We start from the raw sequence: 20,335 nt of genomic DNA on the forward strand, positions 1-20,335 counted from the left end.
ATGCAATGGTGCGATCTCCATCTCACTTCAACCTCTGCCTCCAGGGCTCAAGCCATTCTCATGCCTCAGCCTCCTGAGTAGCTGGAACTACAGGCACGCACCACCATGCCCAGCTGATTTTTTCTATTTTTAGTAGAGATGGGGTTTCACCATGTTGCCCCGTATGGTCTCGAACTCCTGAGCTCAGGCAATCCGCCAGCCTTGGCATCCCAAAGTGCTGGGATTATAGGCGTGAGCCACCGCGCCCAGCCAAGATGCTCTTTCTTACACACACATACCCTGCTATTTCTTTTCTTGTGCACACACACACACACACACACAGCCTTTAGCTACTCCTAATTGAAGGGTGCCTAAGACACCACCCTTCTGTCAGAATACTTGCCCCTACTTCCAAATCTCTGCCAGTACTGTATCCTTGTGGAACTTAACTTAAATTGTTGGGGAAACCCCATCTGTCCTTTGTCTCTCAGGCCCTTATCCCTTCCCCTGTGGTGGCTTCAGAACATCTCCTACAGATGGGGTTTAGGGTTAGTAATCTGGTGGTACTGGGGCTAAGGGATAGGTTTTAAAGCTCCATTTGCATAGCAGTCACTATTTTAACACTTAGATTGTTGGTGTTTTGGGGTGTCTTTAAGGGAGCTGATGAATTTATGGGAGGCTAAATATCCCCTCCCCCACTGGGTATAGCCACTGCCTTTGCCCCCCTCTTCCTCTCTGTGTGGGCCTTCTGGATTACAGGAAGAGCTCAGGAAAACAGGCCTATTGTTTTCATCTGGGAGGGGGGAGGGCCTCCCAGGCCAGCTCAGGCTCACTGTCCTTTGAACGGGTACCCGATAAACAGAGGCTCCAAGACCCTGGCAGCCTTGTTCTTCCAAGGCAAGGGAGTTATTTGGCTTGAGACTTTATTCTGTTCTGCCAGCTCTTGTTGGTTCCCTGTTTATTTTTTTTTAATTTAAATGTATTTTTTTTGTTTTGAGACGAGGTCTTGCTCTGTCGCCCAGGCTGGAGTGCAGTGGTGCAGTCTCGGCTCACTGCAACCTCCGCCTCCCAGTCTCAAGTGATTCTCATGCCTCACCCTCCTGAGTAGCTGGGATTACAGGCATGCACTACCATGCCCAGCTGATTTTTGTATTTGTAATAGAGACGGGGTTTCACCATGTTGGCCAGACTTGGTTCCCTCTTTAGACCACAAGTTCCCATTCTCTTTCCCTAGTGTCCTCTGAAATTCTCTTCTCCCCCTTCCGCATCTGTTTTTCTCTATCACAGGTTTCTCAGAATCTTTCTGGCTGCTGTATAGTCAGTCCTGGTATGGTTAGTAACAGCAGGAAGCCTGCCTTTTTGGAAGTACAAGGAGCTAGGAAAGGAGGGGTCTCTCCCAGACTAGAGAGGTCTTCTCCCCTACCCTCACAGCTAGCTGACTCTGCCTTGTCCTCCCAACACCCGGGATTCCCCCCGGCCCCTCCCGACACCAGGCACCCGGGGCAGCCCCACCTCCTGCCCTGTTTCCTGTCAGGGGTAGGATGGCACCTTGCCTGGGTCTGGGAACAGCACTGGCTCTAGCAGCAGGACCTGCCGGGGCATATCTGAGTGAATAATCATTGCTGGGCTCGAAGCACAGGAGAGACCCGTCCTTCCTTGTCTCCACTGGGCTGTTTAGTGCTTCTTTCCCAAGGACTTCCATCCCTTCCCCAGGCTTTATGGTTCCAGTTCTTCTACCATTCTGGAAGCTCCCTAGAATCTCCTGGAATGTTTAATGGACCTTTCCAGCACCGAAACTCAAGAATTATGACTCATCGGTCAGCAGAAAAGTGAGGATACCTTTTCCTAACCTACCTGCTTCCCCTGCAGTTTCCTCACAATCTTACTCTTTATATTTTAGCATATGTAACTCCTCAGGATGTTAATTCTGTTCTCTCTGTGTTGGTGTCTGAACACCCAGAAGGTAGAGCCAGGGGCACTTATAAATCAGGAGCATTATTTGACAGGCACTTAAGAAAGACACTGGCTACGTAATCCCAGCACTTTGGGAGGCTGAGGCGGATGGATCACATGAGGTCAGGAGTTCGAGACCAGCCAGGCCAACATGGTGAAACCCTGTCTCTACTAAAAATACAAAAATTAGCTGGGTGTGGTTGCACACTCCTGTAATCCCAGCTACCTGGGAGGCTGAGGCAGGAGAATCGCTTGAACTTGGGAGGCGGAGGTTGCAGTGAGCCGAGATTTTGCCATTGCACTCCAGCCTGGGTGACAAGAGCGAAACTCCATCTCAAAAAAAAAAAAAAAGATGCTGGCTAATATTGATAATAACAGTTTGCATTTGCTAAAGTACTTAAAAAAACCTTTACCCCTCAAAGGGTTTCATCTACATGCAAAACCAACACCGCAGGAACTACTTTCCGCATTGGGAGCGGGGTACAGAGAGAAGGGGCGCGTCCGGGAACTACTTGCCGCATGCGGAGCAGGGTACAGAGGGAAGGGGCGCGTCCGGGAACTACTTGCCGCATGCGGAGCGGGGTACAGAGGAAAGGGGCATGTTGTTAGAGGAGCTAGTTAGTGGAATGAGGACGGGCAGCCAGAGTTCTCATCTGCCAGCTCCAGGCCACTTCCAAGAAATGTGAGCCCAAGCCTCTGGTGCCTGCCTCCTTCTGCTCATTCAGTCATCCACCCCTTTCATCCTGGATTCCACCATGACTCCAGGCCTCTCCTGCATTTCTAGATTTCCACGTGCTGATTGTGAGGGACTGACGGGGGTTTCACCTTCTCTCCTTTTCCTTGCCCCACAGCCTTGGCTCACGCTTCCTAGGCTGTGAGTTTCAGTTCGTGTCCCAGCCTCCCAACCGGACAGCGTTCTGGAAAGAGTTTATGCATAAACTCTTGCATTTTCTCTTGGGAAATAAACCCTTTGTTTCTAATCTCCTCTCTGTCCTACTACTACACTAACATGACTTTGGTTTTGGGGAAAGGAAAGGAAAATGTCTGTTGATGCTGGGCCCCAGGCAGCACCGTGAGAGCTGGAACGGGCTCACATTTGCCCCTAGTTTTTCCTCTAGGTAGGAGCTGTGGGAGGAGTCCAGGGAGTCCCTTGAGGCTCAGCAGAGCAAAGAAGCAAGGGCTCAAGGCTGGTGTGTGCCTGGTTCTCCCCTGGTCAGTTCTAGGGAGCAGAGACCGTGGTGCAGGTGGAAGGACCACGGCGCTGTGTCCCCTAACTACAGCACCAGTGCGCGCCACGTGTTGGGGAGATGCCGAAGCCTTAGGGAGCAACTTCGGGAAGCTTTTGAAGCTGGGGAAACTAATACACTTGAAATAGTTAAAGGGGGATTTAAGGCAGAGGAGCAGAGTCTGAGGGGACAGCTCGTGCCCTCCCCTTGCCTGCCTCAGGCCACCAGCTTTGTGCCTCTTCTCTCCCTCCAGCCCTTGTTCCTCAGCTTTTTCTGAAAAGCTTTCCTTGAGCAAACCCAGCTCTGCCTTGCTCTGTCTGGTGTTGAATCATTAAATCAGCGAGGATTTGGTGACCTCGTATATACTCAGAACATACCTGGAGCTGTGAGGGGAACAGGAGCAAACCACAGGCAGCTCCCTAGTGAGGCGAGTGCAGTGTCACCAGGACGTGCTGCTTGGGGCCAGCCTGGTGTGGCCAGTGCCTTGCATTGTATGCAGAGCTGCGAGAGACGAGACATCAACCAAGAGTTTCTGTATTAACATCACTGTTGGCTCTTCATAGCTGAGCAAAGCAATATGTACAATTATACATCGTAAACAACGCAGGGCACAGTGCCAGGCGACATCTATTTCGACCCATATGAGGCGCTCTGTCTGTTATCCCAGAGCCCCACCTTTCAATAATTGAGTCCAACACTTGTATGGTATCTTCCTGAGCCTCTCCATCAACCAAAGGGTTTTATTTATTTATTTTTTTGAGTTGGAGTCTCACTCTGTTGCCCAAGGTGGATTGCAGTGGCACGATCTCAGCTCACTGTAACCTCCGCCTCCTGGGTTCAAGCGATTCTCCTGCCCCAGCCTCCCTAGTAGCTGAGATTACAGGCACGTGCCACCACACCCAGATACTTTCTGTATTTTTAGTAGAGACAGAGTTTCACCATGTTGGCCAGGCTGGTCTTGAACTCCTGACATCAGGTAATCCACTTGCCTCAGCCTCCCAAAGTGCTGGGATTACAGGGTGAGCCACCGTGCCCGGCCCAACCAAAGATTTTACACAATTTTATTATACGTAAAATGTGAGGAGATAAGACATGCTTAGTAATAGAAGCTCTAGTGAATGAGAGAAAGCAGCCGCAGACTGTTACCCCACATGCTCACTATGCGACAGTAGTCGTTTTGTGTATGTTATAGATTCAGAGCTGCACAGATAAAGTACTGCTGTTTTCATTCGGGCACCCATCTCAGTGTGAGGCCGCCTAATTCTCATTCCATGTATACCCAAGTACCACCTAGAAATGGCTCCTGCCCTTAATGAGCTTCTGTTCTACTTGTGGAGATGAGGCTTAGTCCTGTGAAAGGTTAAATAGAGATGTTGTGGTCTGGCTTGTTGGGTTGGAAGGAATCTGCTCTAGCTAAGTCAAATAAAGGGATAGATGCAGCAGAGACTCGAGCCGGCTACATGCAAACCCTGGCTCTGCCACTGAAATAGCTGTTTGACCTTGGCAAGTTATTTACCTTCCCTGAGCCTGTTTCCTCCTCTGTAAAGTGAGAATAATAATAATATCTACCTCATGGAGTTAGGTGAGGATTAAATTAGTTGGTGTGTGGGCCAGGCACGGTGGCTCACGCCTGTAATCCCAGCACTTTGGGAGGCCGAGACGGGTGGATCACCTGAGGTCTGGAGTTCAAGACCAGCCAGGCCAACATGGCGAAACCCCGTCTCTACTAAAAATACAAAAATTAGCCTGGCGTGGTGGCGGGCACCTGTAATCCTAGCTACTGGGAGGCAGAGGCAGGAGAACTGCTTGAATCCAGGAAGTGGAGGTTGCAGTGAGCCAAGATCGCGCCACTGCACTCCAGCCTGGGTGACAGAGTGAGAATCCGTCTCAAAAAAAAAAAAGAAAAATTAGTTGGTGTGTGTAAAACACTTAGCACAGTGTCAGGCTGTCAATATTATTTTTTATTTAAAGTCAAGACCCTTCTTGGAAGGGTGTGTGGCTCATGCCTGTAATTCTAGCACTTTGGGTGTCCGAGGCAGCAGGATTGCTTGAGCCCAGGAGTTCAATACCAGCCTGGGCAACATAGTGAGATCCCATCTCTACAAAAAAGGTTTTAAAAAGTAGCTGGGCATGATGGTGCATGCCCATGGTTCCAGCTACTCAGGAAGCTGAGGTGGGAGGACTGCTTGAACCCAAGAGGTTGAAGCTGTGTGGGCTGTGATTGCACCACTGCACTCCAGCCTGGGCAACATTGCAAGACCCTGCCTCACAAAACAAAAACCAAAAAAAATCCTTCTCACTTCACATGCCAAGGGAAAAGAAAAGAGAAAAGGAAAAGAATCTTGTTCAAACCTAGGCACCTGAATGGCAGCCCAGACAGTTCCTTGGAACTGGAACCATAGGGTGGTTCTGGGTTAATGGTAACAGCGGGGGATAGCTAGAGTCAGTTGGTCACTCTCCCACTTCTGTCTCCCCCTGCAGCTCCCATGCCCTCTCCTTCCATGTCTGCTGTGCTCTCTGTGTACAGTGTGGCCCCTCTGCCCACTCATGGCCTCTGCTTTCCTTTACCTGAGATAATAATGGGCTCTCCAGCCTTGACTCTCCATGCACTCTTTGGCATCTTCCCTTTTATTTGAAATGGCTGAAGGGGAAGTTTGCCTTAGGTTACCTTTTTTCCTTCAATCTTGGACTGGCTCCCTGGGGTCAGGAACTCATGTCTTAAACTGTTGCTGGGGCTAGAAAGGGGAGGAAATGGTGGAAAACCCGGTCCTTTAGGCAACAGGAGCTATGAGCCAGGCAAAGCACACTGCAGGCCTTGAGGTCAGATTTTTCAGTCAAATCTTGGCTCCACCACTTCCTAGCCTGGGCAAGTGTTTAATTGTTGTAAACTTTTTCACCTGTGAAATGAGTATAACAATAGTACCCACTTCAAAGTTTGTCATGTGAGATTATACTTCTAAAGTGCTCGGCAGTACCAGGAACAAATGAAATGCTCAAAAATTGCTAGCTGTCTCATTATTATTATTATTATTATTATTATTTTTGAGACGGAGTCTCACTCTGTCGCCCAGGCTGGAGTGCGGTGGCGCAATCTCGGCTCACTGCAACCTTCACCTCCCGGGTTCAAGAGATTCTCCTGCCTCAGCCTCCCAAGTAGCTGGATTACACGTGTATGCCACCACGCCCAGCTAATTTTTGTATTTTTAGTAGAGACGGGGTTTCACCATGTTGGTCAGGCTGCTCTCAAACTCCTGACCTCAAATGATCCGCCTGCCTCGGCCTCCCAAAGTGCTGGGATTATAGGAGTGAGCCACCTTGCCCGGCCTAGCTGTGTCATTATTAAAGGGCTACGGGGGCCAGGTGCAGTGGCTCATGCCTGTAATGCCCGCACTTTGGGAGGCTGAGGTGGGTGGATCACCTGAGGTCGGGTGTTCGAGACCAGCCTGACCGACATGGAGAAACGCCGTCTCTACTAAAAATACAAAATTAGCCAGGCGTGGTGGCGCATGCCTGTAATCCCAGCTACTCGGGAGGCTGAGGCAGGAGAATCGCTTGAACCTGGGAGGCGGAGGTTGCAGTGAGCCGAAATCACACCCTTGCACTCCAGCCTGGGCAACAAGAGCAAAACTCTGTCTCAAAAAGAATAAATAATTAATTACATAAAATAAAGGGCTATGGGGGCCAGGCCTGGTGGCTCATGCCTGTAATCCCAATACTTTGGGAGGCCAAGGTGGAGTGGGTCACCTGAGGTTAGGAGTTCGAGACCAGCCTGGCCAACATGGTGAAACCCCATCTCTACTAAAAATACAAAAATTAGCCGGGCGTGGTGGTGGGTGCCTGTAATCCCAGCTACTCGGGAGGCTGAGGCAGGAGAATCGCTTGAACCCAGGAGGTAGATGTTGCAGTGAGCCGAGATCGCACCATTGAACTCCAGCCTAGGCGACAAGAGTGAGACTCCATCTCAAAAAAAAGAGCTATGGGGAGAGTGGACAATGACAGTGATCTCTGAGATGGCCGATATGGGCAAGCTCCTAAAGTGGTAAAGATCAGGGCCGGAAGGATGGGGCAGATTACAGCACTCATTGTTCAGAGGAGGGTACTGGAAAGCCGGTTAGACCACCGCAGCTTGAATATGTCTTCTTCAAAATAACCTTTTCCTGGCTCCCCAGCCTCGGTCAGGTGTGCTCTCTTGGCACCCTGCACTTCACAGCACATAAGACAGACCAGAGCTCTTTCCACGACCGAAACCTTCCTTCCTCCTTTTCGGTCCAAGAGACACACTTGGCAGCAGCAGGAGGAGTGTCACTCCATACGTTTTTATTTTTATCTTTACTTTTTTATCTTTTCTGTTTTACATGAGATGTGTATTTAAATAACCAGACACTGGGCCGGGCGCAGTGGCTCACGCCTGTAATCCCAGCACTTTGGGAGGCCGAGGCGGGCAGATCACCTGAGGTCAGGAGTTCGAGACCAGCCTGACTAACATGGTGAACCTCCGTCTCTACTAAAAACACACAAAAAATTAGCCGGGTGTAGTGGTGGGCGCCTGTAATCCCAGCTACTTGGGAGGCTGAGGCAGGAGAATCCCTTGAACCCGGGAGGTGGAGGTTGCAGTGAGCCGAGATCGCGCCATTGCACTCCAGCCTGGGCAACAGGGTGAGACTCTGTCTCAAAAAAAATAAATAAATAAATAACCAGACACTGGACTAGAGGGGGAAAGTTTCAAGGATTTTTTTTTCTTCCCCTTTTTCTCATAAGGACAAATGTGCCTATGTGGAACAGCTACATAGAATAAAATAATGAAATTGTGATCTATGAAAAAAACATTAAAATAGGCTAGGCATGGTAGCTCACACCTGTAATCTCAGCACTTTGGAAGACTGAGGCAGGAGGATTGCTTGAGCCCAGAAGTTCGAGACCAGCCTGATCAACACAGGGAGACCCGTCTCTACCAAAAAAAAAAAAAAAAAAAAAAGCCAGTATCCAGGCAGAGTGGTGTGTGTGCTTGTAGTCCCAGTTACCTGGTAGGCTAGGGCAGGAGGATCACTTGAGTCCAGGAGTTCGAGGCTACAGTGAGCTATGATTGTGCCGCTGCACTCCAGCCTAGGTGACAGAGTGAGACCCTGTCTCAAAAAAGAAACGATACATGGGTTTGTGTCATCTGAGATGCAACGAAAGAAAGAAAACAAAGACATACCACAGCTATAATTACACAATTAATTGTAGAGGTTATTAATGTGTGCCTCTCTCCTCAGAACGTAAACACCAGTAAGGTAGGGACTGCTTCAGTTACTCACTGTTCTATTCCCCAGCCTAGCACAGTTTCTGGTACACAATAGGAAGGAATTAATAGTCATTAGGTTGGCAGCCTCATGGAGTGTGGACCTGAGCATTTGGAATCATAGAGTTAGAAAGTTTTTGGGCCAGGCGCGGTGGTTCACGCCTGTAATCCCAGCACTTTGGGAGGCCAAGACAGATGGATCACGAGGTCAGGAGATTAAGACCATCCTGGCCAACATGGTGAAACCCCGTCTCTACTAAAAATACAAAAAATTAGCTGGGCGTGGTGGGGTGTGCCTGTAGTCCCAGCTACTCGGGAGGCTGAGGCAGGAGAATCGCTTGAACTAGGAAGTTGGAGGTTGCAGGGAGCCGAGATCGCGCCACTGAACTCCAGCCTGGTGACAGAGTGAGACTCCGTCTCAAAATTAAAAAAAAAAAAAATTTCTATCTTACTGAAAGGGAACTTAGAGAAGTTAAGTGGTCCTTAAACACACAGCCTGTTGGCAGCAGAGCCAAGAATAAGAAACCAAATTCTGAGCAACATAGTGAGACCCTGATTCTACCAAAAAAAAAAAAAAAAAAAATAGCCAGGCATGATGGCACATGCCTGTAGTCCCAGCTACTTGGGAGGCTGAAGTAGGATTGCTTAAGCACAGCAGTCTGAGACTGCAGTGAGCCATGATTCTGGCACTGCACTCCAGCCTGGGTGACAGAGCAACACTGCATCTCAATTAAAAAACAAAAAACTAGATCGGGTGTGGTGGCTCACGCCTGGAATCCCAGCACTTTGGGAGGCCGAGGCAGGCGGATCACGAGGTGAGGAGATTGAGACCATCCTGGCCAACGTGGTGAAACCCCATCTCTACTAAAAATACAGAAAATTAGCCGGGCGTGGTGGCAGGCGCCTGTAGTCCCAGCTGCTCCGGAGGCTGAGGCGGGACAATGGCGTGAACCCGGGAGGCGGAGCTTGCAGTGAACCGAGACTGTGCCACTTGCACTCCATCCTGGGTGACAGAGCGAGACTCCATCTCAAAAAAATAATAATAATAATAAACTGCACACTATAGTAGGTGCTCTTAGGACTGTTTTTTTTTTTTTTTTTTTTTTAAGCCAGGGTCTTGCTCTGTCATCCAGGCTAGAGTGCAGTGGCATGACCACAGCTCACTGTAGGCTCATCCTCCTGGGCTCAAGTGATCCTCCTATCTCAGTCTCCTGAGTGGCTCATACCTGTAATCTCAGGGTTACAGGTATGAGCCACCATGCCCTACCTCTTAGGATTTTTAAAAATGCGTTAAAAAAATAGGTACACGGTCAGGTACAATGGCTCACAATTGTAATCCTAACACTTTGAAAGGCTGAGGCAGGAGGATCACTTGAGCCCAGGAGTTTAAGACCAGCCTGGGCAACATAGTGAGACCTAGCTCTAAAAAAGAATAATAATTAAAATTTTTAAAAATTGGGCCAGGTACAGTGGCTCACGCCTATAATCCCAGCACTTTGGGGCGCTAAGGTGGGCGGATCACCTGAGGTTAGGAGTTTGAGGCCAGCCTGGCCAACATGGTGAAACCCCATCTCTACTAAAATTACAAAAATTAGCCAGGTATGGTGGTCACAGCTACTTGGGAGGCTGGTAATCACAGCTACTGGTGAGGCTGAGGCAGGAGAATTGCTTGAACCTGGAAGGCGGAGGTGGCAGTGAGCCAAGATGGCGCCATTGCATTCCAGCCTGGGTGACAGAGTGAGACTGTCTCCAAAAAAGAAAAAAAAAAAAGGAAGTGATACATAATTATACATATTGATGGAATACATGTGATCTTTTGATACATGCATACTATGTATAATGATTAAATCAGCATAATTTGGGCAGCCATTACCTCAAACGCTTATTTTGTTGAGAACATTCCATATCTTCTAGCTCTTTTTTTTTTTTTTTTTTTTTTTTAAATATGTTTAGACAGAGTCTTGCTCTGTTGCTTAGGCTGGAGTGCAATGGCATGATCTCGGCTCACTGCAACCTCCACCTTCCAGGTTCTAGTGATTCTCCTGCCTCAGCCTCCTGAGTAGCTGGGACTACAGGCATACACCACCACGCCCAGCTAATTTTTGTATTTTTAGTAGAGATGGGGTTTCACCCAGTTGGCCAGGCTGGTCTCAAACTCCTGACCTCAGGTGATCCACCTTCCTCGACCTCCCAAAGTGCTGGGATTACAGGTGTGAGCCACCATGCCCAACCCTCTTCTAGCTCTTTTTAAATTTACCATAAAGTATTGATAACTGTGGTTACCCTACTGTGCTGTCAAACACTAGAACCTTCTAATGTTTCTTCTATCCACCTGTATTTCTGAATCCATTAACCAGCCTCTCTTCATCCCCCTGCCCTTCACAGCTTCTGGCAACCCCCGTTCTACTCTCCACCTCCTTGAGACCAGCTCTTTCTAGTCTCCATATATGAGAGAGTCCATGTAATATCTGTCTTTCTGTGCCTGGTGTATTTCACTTAACGTAATATCCTCTGGGCTCTTCCCTGTTGCTGCAAGTGGACAGATTTCATTACTTTTTATGGATGAATAATATTCGATTGTATAGATATGCCATATTTTATGTATGCATTTATTTAGGTTAACACTATATCTTGGCTATTATAACTAGTGCTGCAATAAATATAGGAGTGTAGATGTCTGTTCCATGTACTGATTTCTTCTCTTTTTTTTCCTCTTTTTTGAGACAGGGTCTCACTCTGTTGCCCAGGTTGGAGCACAGTGGCATGATCATGGCTTACTGCATGCAGCCTCAACCTCCCAGGCTCAAGCAGTCCTCCCACCTCAGACTCCTAAGTAGCTGGAAGCACAGGTGCACACTGCCACACCTGGCTAATTATTTATTTATTTATTTATTTTTTGAGGTGGAGTCTCGCTCTGTCGTGCAGGCTGGTGTGCAGTGGCGTAATCTCTGCTCACTGCAAGCTCTGCCTCCCAGGTTCACGCCATTCTCCTGCCCCAGCCTCCCGAGTAGCTGGGACTACAGGCGCCCGCCACCACGCCCGGCTAATTTTTTTTTATTTTTAGTAGAGACCGGGTTTCATCATGTTAGCCAGGATGGTCTCGATCTCCTGACCTCATGATCTGCCTGCCTCGGCCTCCCAAAGTGCTGAGATTACAGATGTGAGCCACTGTTCCCGGCCTAATTTTTTAATTTTTAAATTATTATTTATTTATTTATTTATTTATTTATTTTTGAGACAGCGTTTCACTCCTATCGCCCAGGCTGCAGTGCAATGGCACGATCTCGGCTCACTGTAACTTCCACCTCCCAGGGTCAAGCAATTCTGCCTCAGCCTCCCTAGTAATTGGGACTACAGGTGCATACCACCACGTCCAGCTAATTTTTTGTACTTTTTGTAGAGACACAAGGTCTCACCATGTTGCTCAGGATGGTCTCTAACTCCTGGGCTCAAGTGATCCTCCTGCCTCGGCCTCCCAAACTGCTCACATTACAGGCGTGGGCCACTGTACCTGACGATTTTTTCTCTTTTGGATGTATACCCAGCAGTGGTATTGCCTGATCTTATGATAGTTCTGTTTTCAGTTTTTTGAGGAACCTGCTTACTGTTGTCCATAGAGGCTGTACTAATTTAGATTCCCACCAAAAGTGTATAAGAGTTCCCCTTTCTCCATATCCTTGGCAGCATCTTTTTTTTTTTGTCTTTTTAAAATTATTTTATTTTTATTTATTCATTTTTATTATTTTATTATTTTATTTATTTATTTATTTATTTTTGAGACAGAGTCTCAGTTTGTTGCCCAGGCTGGAGTGCAGTGGCGCAGTTTTTTTTCTTTCTTTTTTTTTTTGAGATGGAGTCTTGCTGTGTCGCCCAGGCTGGAGTGCAGTGGCATGAACTCAGCTCACTGCAGGCTCCACCTCCAGGGTTCACGCCATTCTCCTGCCTCAGCCTCCTGAGTAGCTGGGACTACAGGCACCCGTCATCATGCCCGGCTAACTTTTTTTTTTATTTTGTAGTAGAGACGGGGTTTCACTGTGTAAGCCAGGATGGTCTCGATCTCCTGACCTCATGATCCACCTGCCTCGGCCTCCCAAAGTGCTGGGATTACAGGCATGAGTCACTGCGCCCAGCCAATTTTTTTTTTTTTTTTTTTGAGACTGTTTTATTTTTTGTGGAGGAGTGGTTTCACTATGTTGCCCAGGCATGTCTTGAACTTCTGAGCTCAAGTGATCCTCCCACCTCAGCCTCCCAAAGTGTTGGGATTACAGTTACAGGTGTGAGCCACTATGCCCAGCCTTTTTGTCTTTTGATAATAACCCTTTAAATGGGGTGAGATGCTATCTCATTGGGTTTTGATTTGCATTTCTCCTAGTATTAGTGATATTGAAGGATTATTATTTTTAATAACAGCTTTATTGAAATATAATTTACATACCATAAAATTTACCCTTTTAAAATATTTTAGGCCAGGTGTGGTGGCTCATCCTGTAATGCCAGCACTTTGGGAGGCCAAGGCGGGCGGATCACTTGAACTCAGGAGTTCAAGACCAGCTTGGGCGACATAGTGAAACCCCATCTCTACAAAAAATATAAAAATTAGCCAGGTGTGGTGGTGTGCACCTGTAGTCCCAGCTACTTGGGAGTTTGAGGCAGGAGGATTGCTTGAGCTCAGGAGGCGGAGGTTGCAGTGAGCTGAGATCACACCACTGCACTCCAGCCTCAGCAACAAAGTGAGACCCTGTCTCAAAAAACAAACTAACAAAAATTAAAATAAAATATTTTAAAGTGGTTTTTGGTATACTCACAGACTTATGCAACCATCTTCACTATCTAATTTCAGAACCTTTTCATTATCCTCAAATGAAACCCAGTATGCATTAGCAGTCATTACCCATTTTCTCCTTCCTCCCAGCCCCTGGCAACCACTAATCTACTTCTCATCTCTTTAGATTTGCCTATTCTGGACATTACACATAAATGTAGCCACATAATATGTGGCCTTTTGTGACTAGCTTCTTTCATAAGCATAATGTCTTCAAGGTTCATCCATGTTGCAACATCTAGCAGTAGTTTATTCCCTTTTTTTGTTTGTTTGTTTTATTTATTTATTTATTTTTAGAGGCAGGGTCTCACTCGCTCTGTCACCCAGGCTGGGGTGCAGTGGTGCTATCATAGGTCACTACTGCCTTCAGCTCCTGGGCTCAAGGGATCCTTCCACCTCAGCCTCCCATGTAGCTGGGACTACAGGTACATGCCACCATGCCTCACTAATTTTTTAAATTTTTTGTAGAGATGTGGTCTTATTATCTTGCCAAGGTTGGTCTCAAACCTGCCAAGCAGTCTCAAACCACTTGACCTCAAGTGATCCTCCCGCCTCTGCCTCCCAAAGCACTGGGGTTATAGACATGAGCCACCATACCTGGTCTTCATTTCTTTTTATTGCCAATATCATTCTATTATATAGATATACCACATTTATCTGTTCATCAGTTGATGGATATTTGGGTGGTTTCTACTTTTTGGTTATTAATAATCCTCCTGTGGGCATCCATCTACATATTTTTGTGTGGATATATGTTCTCAGTTTTCTTGAGTATCTACCTAGAAGTGGAATGGCTGAGTGATATGATAACTCATGGTTTAACATTTGAGGAACTGCCAAACTGTTTTCCAAAGTGGCTGGACCATTTTACATTCCCAGCAGCAGTGTATGACAATTTCAGTTTCTCCATGCCCTCAGCAACGCTTTTGATTGTCCATCCTTTTCTAGATGGGGTAGGGAGGTGATCTCACCCTGTTGCCCAGGCTGAAGTACAGTGGCATGATCATAGCTCACTGCAGCCTCAAACTCCTGGACTTATAGGATCCTCCTGCCTCAGCCTCCTGAGGGAAATACAAATCAAAACCACAATGAGATACCACTTCACACCTACTAGGATGGCTCCAATCAAAAGGATGGACAGGCTGGGTACAGTGGCTCACTCCTGTAATCCCACACTTTGGGAGGCCGAGGTGGGCGGATCACTTGAGGTCAGGAGTTTGAGACTGGCCTGGACAACATGGTGAAATCCTGTGTCTACTAAAATACAAAAAATTAGCCAAGTGTGGTGGCGGGCAGCTGTAATCCCAGCTATTCAGGAGACTGAGGCAAGAGAATCACTTGAACCCAGGAGGTGGAGGTTGCAGTGAGCTGAGATTGCACCACTGCACTCCAGCCTGGGCAACAGAATGAGACTAAGTCTTAAAAAAAAAAAAAAAGGATGGACAGAGTCAGGCAAGGTGCCTCACCCCTGTAATCCCAGCAGTTTGGGAGGCCAAGGCAGGTGGATCTCTTTAGCTCAGGATTCAAGACCAGCCTGGGCAACACGGTAAAAAGTACAAAAATTGGCTGAGCGCAGTGGCTCACGCCTGTAATCCCAGCACTTTGGGAGGCCGAGGTGGGTGGATCACGAGGTCAGGAGTTTGAGACCAGTTTGACCAACATGGTAAAACCCCGTCTCTACTAAAAATTCAAAAAATTAGCCAGGTTTGGTGGTGCGCGCCTGTAATCCCAGCTACTCAGGAGGCTGAAGCAGGAGAATCGCTTGAACCCAGGAGGCGGAGGTTGCAGTGAGCTGAGATCGTGGCACTGCACTCCAGCCTGGGTGACAGAGACTCTGTCTCAGAAACAAAAGAAAAATCAACTCCTCAAACATCTACCCTTTTTGGCTTCTTCCCCTCCATAATGATGAACGATCTTCCCTATTTTGAAAACCCTATTGTCTGACTTTGCTGCCAGCTCTAGCTGTCATCTGATTTTCCCCCTTCCTCTCAAGGTTAGACTTCTCCAGAAAGGGTGCTGCCCTCATTTCCTCAGCACAGCCCTGTCTCCTCCAGCCCCCGCTGTCTGCCCTCTGCTCACGCAGTGGCAGTTCCCAGTGGTTTCCGAGCTGCTGAAGTCAGTGGGATTTTTTTCAGTGCCCTCTGGCTGCTCTGTCGCATTCGAGGCCATCACTCCCCTTATCCCCCTGCAGCTGCTCTCACGTGTTGCCCTTGGCCATCCACACTCTCCCTAGATATCTTGTTTGTATCTCCAACTCTTACACTTACGAATGTCTGTAAATTGTATTTACAGATCCTTGTTTCTAACTGCACAATAGAATGTACCTGTGTATCCTTTAACATCCCCAATTCAACATTCAAACCCAGCCTGTTCTCCCACAGCACAGCATGACAATAGAATGTACCTGTGTATCCTTTAACATCCCCAATTCAACATTCAAACCCAGCCTGTTCTCCCACAGCACAGCATGACAATAGAATGTACCTGTGTATCCTTTAACATCCCCAATTCAACATTCAAACCCAGCCTGCTCTCCCACAGCACAGCATGGTCTTCGCCACTCTTTTTTCTTTTCTTTTTTTTTTTTTGAGAAGGCGTCTAACTCTTTCACCCAGGCTGGAGTGCAGTGGCGCAATCTCGGCTCACTGCAACCTCCACCTCCTGAGTTCAAGCGATTCTCCTGCCTCAGCCTCCCAAGTAGCTGGGTTTACAGGTGCCCACCACCATATCCAGCTGATTTTTGTATTTTTTAGTAGAGACAGGGCTTCACAATGTTGGCCAGGCTGGTCTCGAACTCCTGACCTCAGATGATCCGGCCTTCTCGGCTTCCCAAAGTGCAGGGATTACAGACATGAGCCATCACGCCCAACCCTAAAGTGGACTTTTTACACAATCCAACCCCCTCTTAGCTTGTGGGAGAGGACCGGGGCCTCAAACAGTTAAATACTTGCACAGAGGCACACGACTAGTGCCAGAGTTGAAAACCCCCCTCCCATGCTCTTTCCGCCACACCAAGCAGCATTTCAGCAGCTTTCGTGCTTTCGGTTGCTGTTATGATATATAATCGTAGACTGCCACATTTTCATATTTGAGTACTTGGCCAATCTATAAAATTATAAGGTTTTATATTTCTCATATATCGGTGAGCTCCCTTTTGTGTCTAATTCGGGAGTTATTACATAGTTTGTGCTCAGGAAATATGTAATGGATGAAATGAAATGAGATACGATTGCCTTACAGGTTTTCCCTGCTTAGGGCTTAGCCCAGTGCAAGGCAAATGGAGGCGCTCACTCAGAAGATATTTAGTGGTTGGATGATAACGGGGCATCGTTAAATGTCAGGCTGAGGTGTTGGGACTCTCTAAGCATTGGGGAGCCCCGCTACCAGTTCTGGGCAGAAGAGTAAAATCAGGAAAGCGCCATTTTGGAAGAGTTAAATCAGTGGCAGCAGAAGGAAGACATGGGGGAGGCTAGAGTTCCAGGAGGGAGGACATGAGGGATTGGTCTGAGGTGGTGGACAAGCCAAGCACATGTTGAAGGGAGAAAGGACAGGGTGGCTGCGATACAGGAAAGGGAGGAGGAGGGGGAGGATTAGGCAGAGGCAGGACTGTGGTGGGAAAGCGGTGCTGCTACTGAAACATGGAGCATCTGGGTGGGGAGGGGGTGAGAGAACACAACCAGAGTGCCACGTGCAGGACCCCAACTTGCTTCTCTGAATCACCCTTTCCAGTAGGAGTTTTCAGGAAACCGACTTGAAACCCATTAAATGTCGATATCTGAACCCAGGGTGTCTGACCTCAAATATTCCTTCCTCCCTTAGTGCCGCCCAGACACGAGAAGGAGACAGATTGGGAGTCAAGGTTACAAAATTAAAATGTACTTGTAGTGATTTGACTCGATGGTGACAGATCATTATGGCTCTAACAGGCCCACGGTATTTTCCCTCTTAGATTAGGAATGTTCAGAAAATTATGACCCTAGATCCTTCTTCCTGTCTCCCTCCTTCTCAGAAAGAGCTACAGTTTGATTCAAGAAAGGACTTCGCAGCAGTCAGTTCAGACGCCCCGGAATGGATGAGTTCTTCCGTTGGGGAGCTCTGTAGGGAACTCTGTGGTTTTTGAGCCTCTAATCTAGAACTGAAGAGGGATGAGATGACTTTTTTCAGGTTCCTTCCAGCTCTCAGGGTCAGAAAGGCCTCTCGTTAGCCCCCTGCACTGCAGTGACAACACCTCTCTTTCCTGTGGACCCTACTGTGATTTACACCCATTAAATATTGTTTCAGCTGTGCATGCTGGGTCATGCCTATAAGATCAATGTGTTGGGAGGCTGGGGTGGGAGGATTGCTTGAGCCCAGGAGTTCAAGGCTACAGTGAGCTGTGATCATGCCACCGCACTCCCACCTGGGCAACAGAGCGAGATCTGACTCTAAAAAAACAAAAATGAGGCCGTGCGCAGTGGCTCACACCTGTAATCCCAACATCTTGGGAGGCTGAGGTGGGTGGATCACCTGAGGTCAAGAGTTTGAGACCAGTCTGACCAACAGGGTGAAACCACGTCTCTACTAAAAATACAAAATTAGCTGGGCGTGGTGGCACACGCCTGTAGTCCCAGCTACTCGGGAGGCTGAGGCAGGAGAATCATTTGAACCCAGGAGGTGGAGGTTGCGGTGAGCCAAGATCGTGCCATTGCACTCCAGCTGGGCAACAAGAGAAAAATTCCATTTCAAAAAAAATGAATAAATTTGTTAGGTTTTTTCCCCCCCCCGCCCCGAGACAGAGCCTTGCTCTGTCGCTTTGGTTGGAGTGCAGTGGTGTGATCTCGGCTCACTGCAACCTCCACCTCCTGGGTTCAAGTAATTCTCCTGCCTCAGCCTCCCGAGTAGCTGTGAATATAGGTGCCCGCCACCACGCCCAGCTAATTTTTTGTATTTTCAGTAGAGACGGGGTTTCACCGTGTTAGCCAGGATGGTCTCAATCCCCTGACCCCTTGATCTGCCCGCTTCAGCCTCCCAAAGTGCTGGGATTACAGGCGTGAGCCACCGCGCCCGGCCAAGATTTTTTTTTTTCGTAACTTTAGCTGAAGCCAAATAATTGAATGTAGACCCACAAAGTTCTTGGTCTGGTCAGCCCAGTCCCCTTCAGAGCACAGAGAAGGAACCCCCTTCAGCTGTCAATACTTCCTCCCGAGCAGGCTGGGCTGTTTTCTCAGGCTGCTGCGTGCCAGGCCTCAGCGAGGTGCTAGACATTACCTGGCAAGCAAGGAGGGCTCAGTCCCTTTCTCCAGTGAATAAGACAAGTAAATGTAGAGTCACAATGCCTCGTGGTACATGCTCTGATGGGGCAGGCACAGGCTGCCGGGGCACGTCTCCGCTCTCCAGCTCCTGTTTGAGAAAATGGAAAAAGTGCACAGTGAGGACATTTTTTAAAAGCCTTGGGCTGGTGTCTCTCTGGTCTTCAACACGCCCAAGTCGTCTTCCTTGGGCTTATTACTTCAGTGGATGAAGTGCTTTTATTGGCATGGATGTGGGGTTTTTTGGTCGTGGGATTTTTTTTTTCCTCCCGGAAACCCTATGTTAGCTTTCAAAATCAAGGAGAAAGGAGTTTTGGATTATATGCTTTTAGGATTATCAGCACAGAGGCCACGTGTTGCCTGGAGAGTTTATTCCCAAGTGCCATCCTCACTTTCTGCCTCCGCTCGGTCCCCGCAGCGGTGGGGACGGGCCCGCCCTGTGAAACACCAGGACTGTCAGAACTGTCAGCTCTGACTGAGGCAGGCGTGGTGGCTCACACCTGTAATCCCAGTACTTTGGGAGGCCAAGGCAGGAGGACTGCTTGAACTCAGAAGTTTAAGAACAGCCTGGGCAACATAGTGACACCCCATCTCTACTAAAAATAAAAAAACTAGCCAGGAGTGGTGGTGCATGCCTGTGGTCCCAGCTGTTCAGGAGGCTGAGGTAGGAGGATTGCTTGAACCCAGGAGACTGAGGCTGCAGTGAGCTGTGATTGTACCACTGCACCCAGCCTGGGTGACAGAGTGAGACTCAGTCTCAAAAGAAAAAAAAAAAAAGAGCCATCATTCTGCAGGAGGTGCAGGAGTGTGGACAGTACTGGGCTGTATCTCTCTTCAGCTTGCAGCTCCACCTCCCAACTTCTTTCTCTCAAAAAAAAAGGTTCTGCCAGGAGGGTGTGGGTGGCCTCCCGACCGCAGCTGTGTTGCTGAGGCCTGGCCTGCCTGCTCTTGGCCCAGGGGGAGGATGAGCCTCTTTAGAGGCTTTGTTTGAGCCCTTCGGGCCGTCTCCTCCTGGCACTGCTTGGCTCAGAAAAGTAGGAACAGAAAGTTCTCCCTTCTCAGAGGCCCTTTCTCACCATCACCTGCTGACTCCCTCCCTCCAGGTCCCTTTGGCCCCAATTGCCTCAAACCCTGGCCTGGAAGCCCTCAGTCTCAGGGGGACTGGGAAGAGGGAAGGACAAAAGGATGGTGGCCCTGAAATTCCTGCTCCCTGCTAGCTTTCCTCATCCCTACTTTTAAGAAGTAAGATAATAATAATGGTCATTAACTTTTATTGGGCACACGCTCTGGTGCCAGGAACCATCTGAAGCATTTGATGGGCATTTCTTCACTTAAAATGTGAGTACCAACCCCAGAGGAAGGTACTCGGGCACCCTCATTTTGCAGATGAGGGTACAGACGCAGTTTCTCAGTGGATTTGAAATCGGGAACATGTCTTTGAAAAGCCATCTGCGCTCTGACTTCCACGTTCTCTTACTTCTATTTTTTTTTTTTTTTTTTTTGTGACGGAGTCTCGCTCTGTCGCCCAGGCTGGAGTGCAGTGGCACAATCTCAGCTCACTGCAAGCTCTGTCTCCCGGGTTCACGCCATTCTCCTGCCTCAGCCTCCCAAGTGGCTGGGACTACAGGCGCCTGCCACCACACCTAGCTAATTTTTTGTATTTTTAGTAGAGATGGGGTTTCACCATGTTAGCCAGCATGGTCTCGATCTCCTGGCCTTGTGATCCACCCGCCTCAGCCTCCCAAAGTGCTGGGATTACAGGCGTGAGCCACCGCGCCCGGCCACT

At 48.4% G+C, this 20,335-nt stretch overlaps 1 protein-coding gene across 34 annotated transcripts in view; it reads left to right on the plus strand.

The window, feature by feature from the left end:
* Positions 1-20,335, plus strand: part of MINK1 (misshapen like kinase 1) — a 68,218-nt gene that overhangs the window by 27,971 nt on the left and 19,912 nt on the right. The window lies entirely within an intron of this gene.

Source organism: Gorilla gorilla, chromosome 19 (assembly GCF_029281585.2).
Source record: "Gorilla gorilla gorilla isolate KB3781 chromosome 19, NHGRI_mGorGor1-v2.1_pri, whole genome shotgun sequence".
In the NCBI taxonomy this organism is placed as follows: Eukaryota; Metazoa; Chordata; class Mammalia; order Primates; family Hominidae; genus Gorilla; species Gorilla gorilla.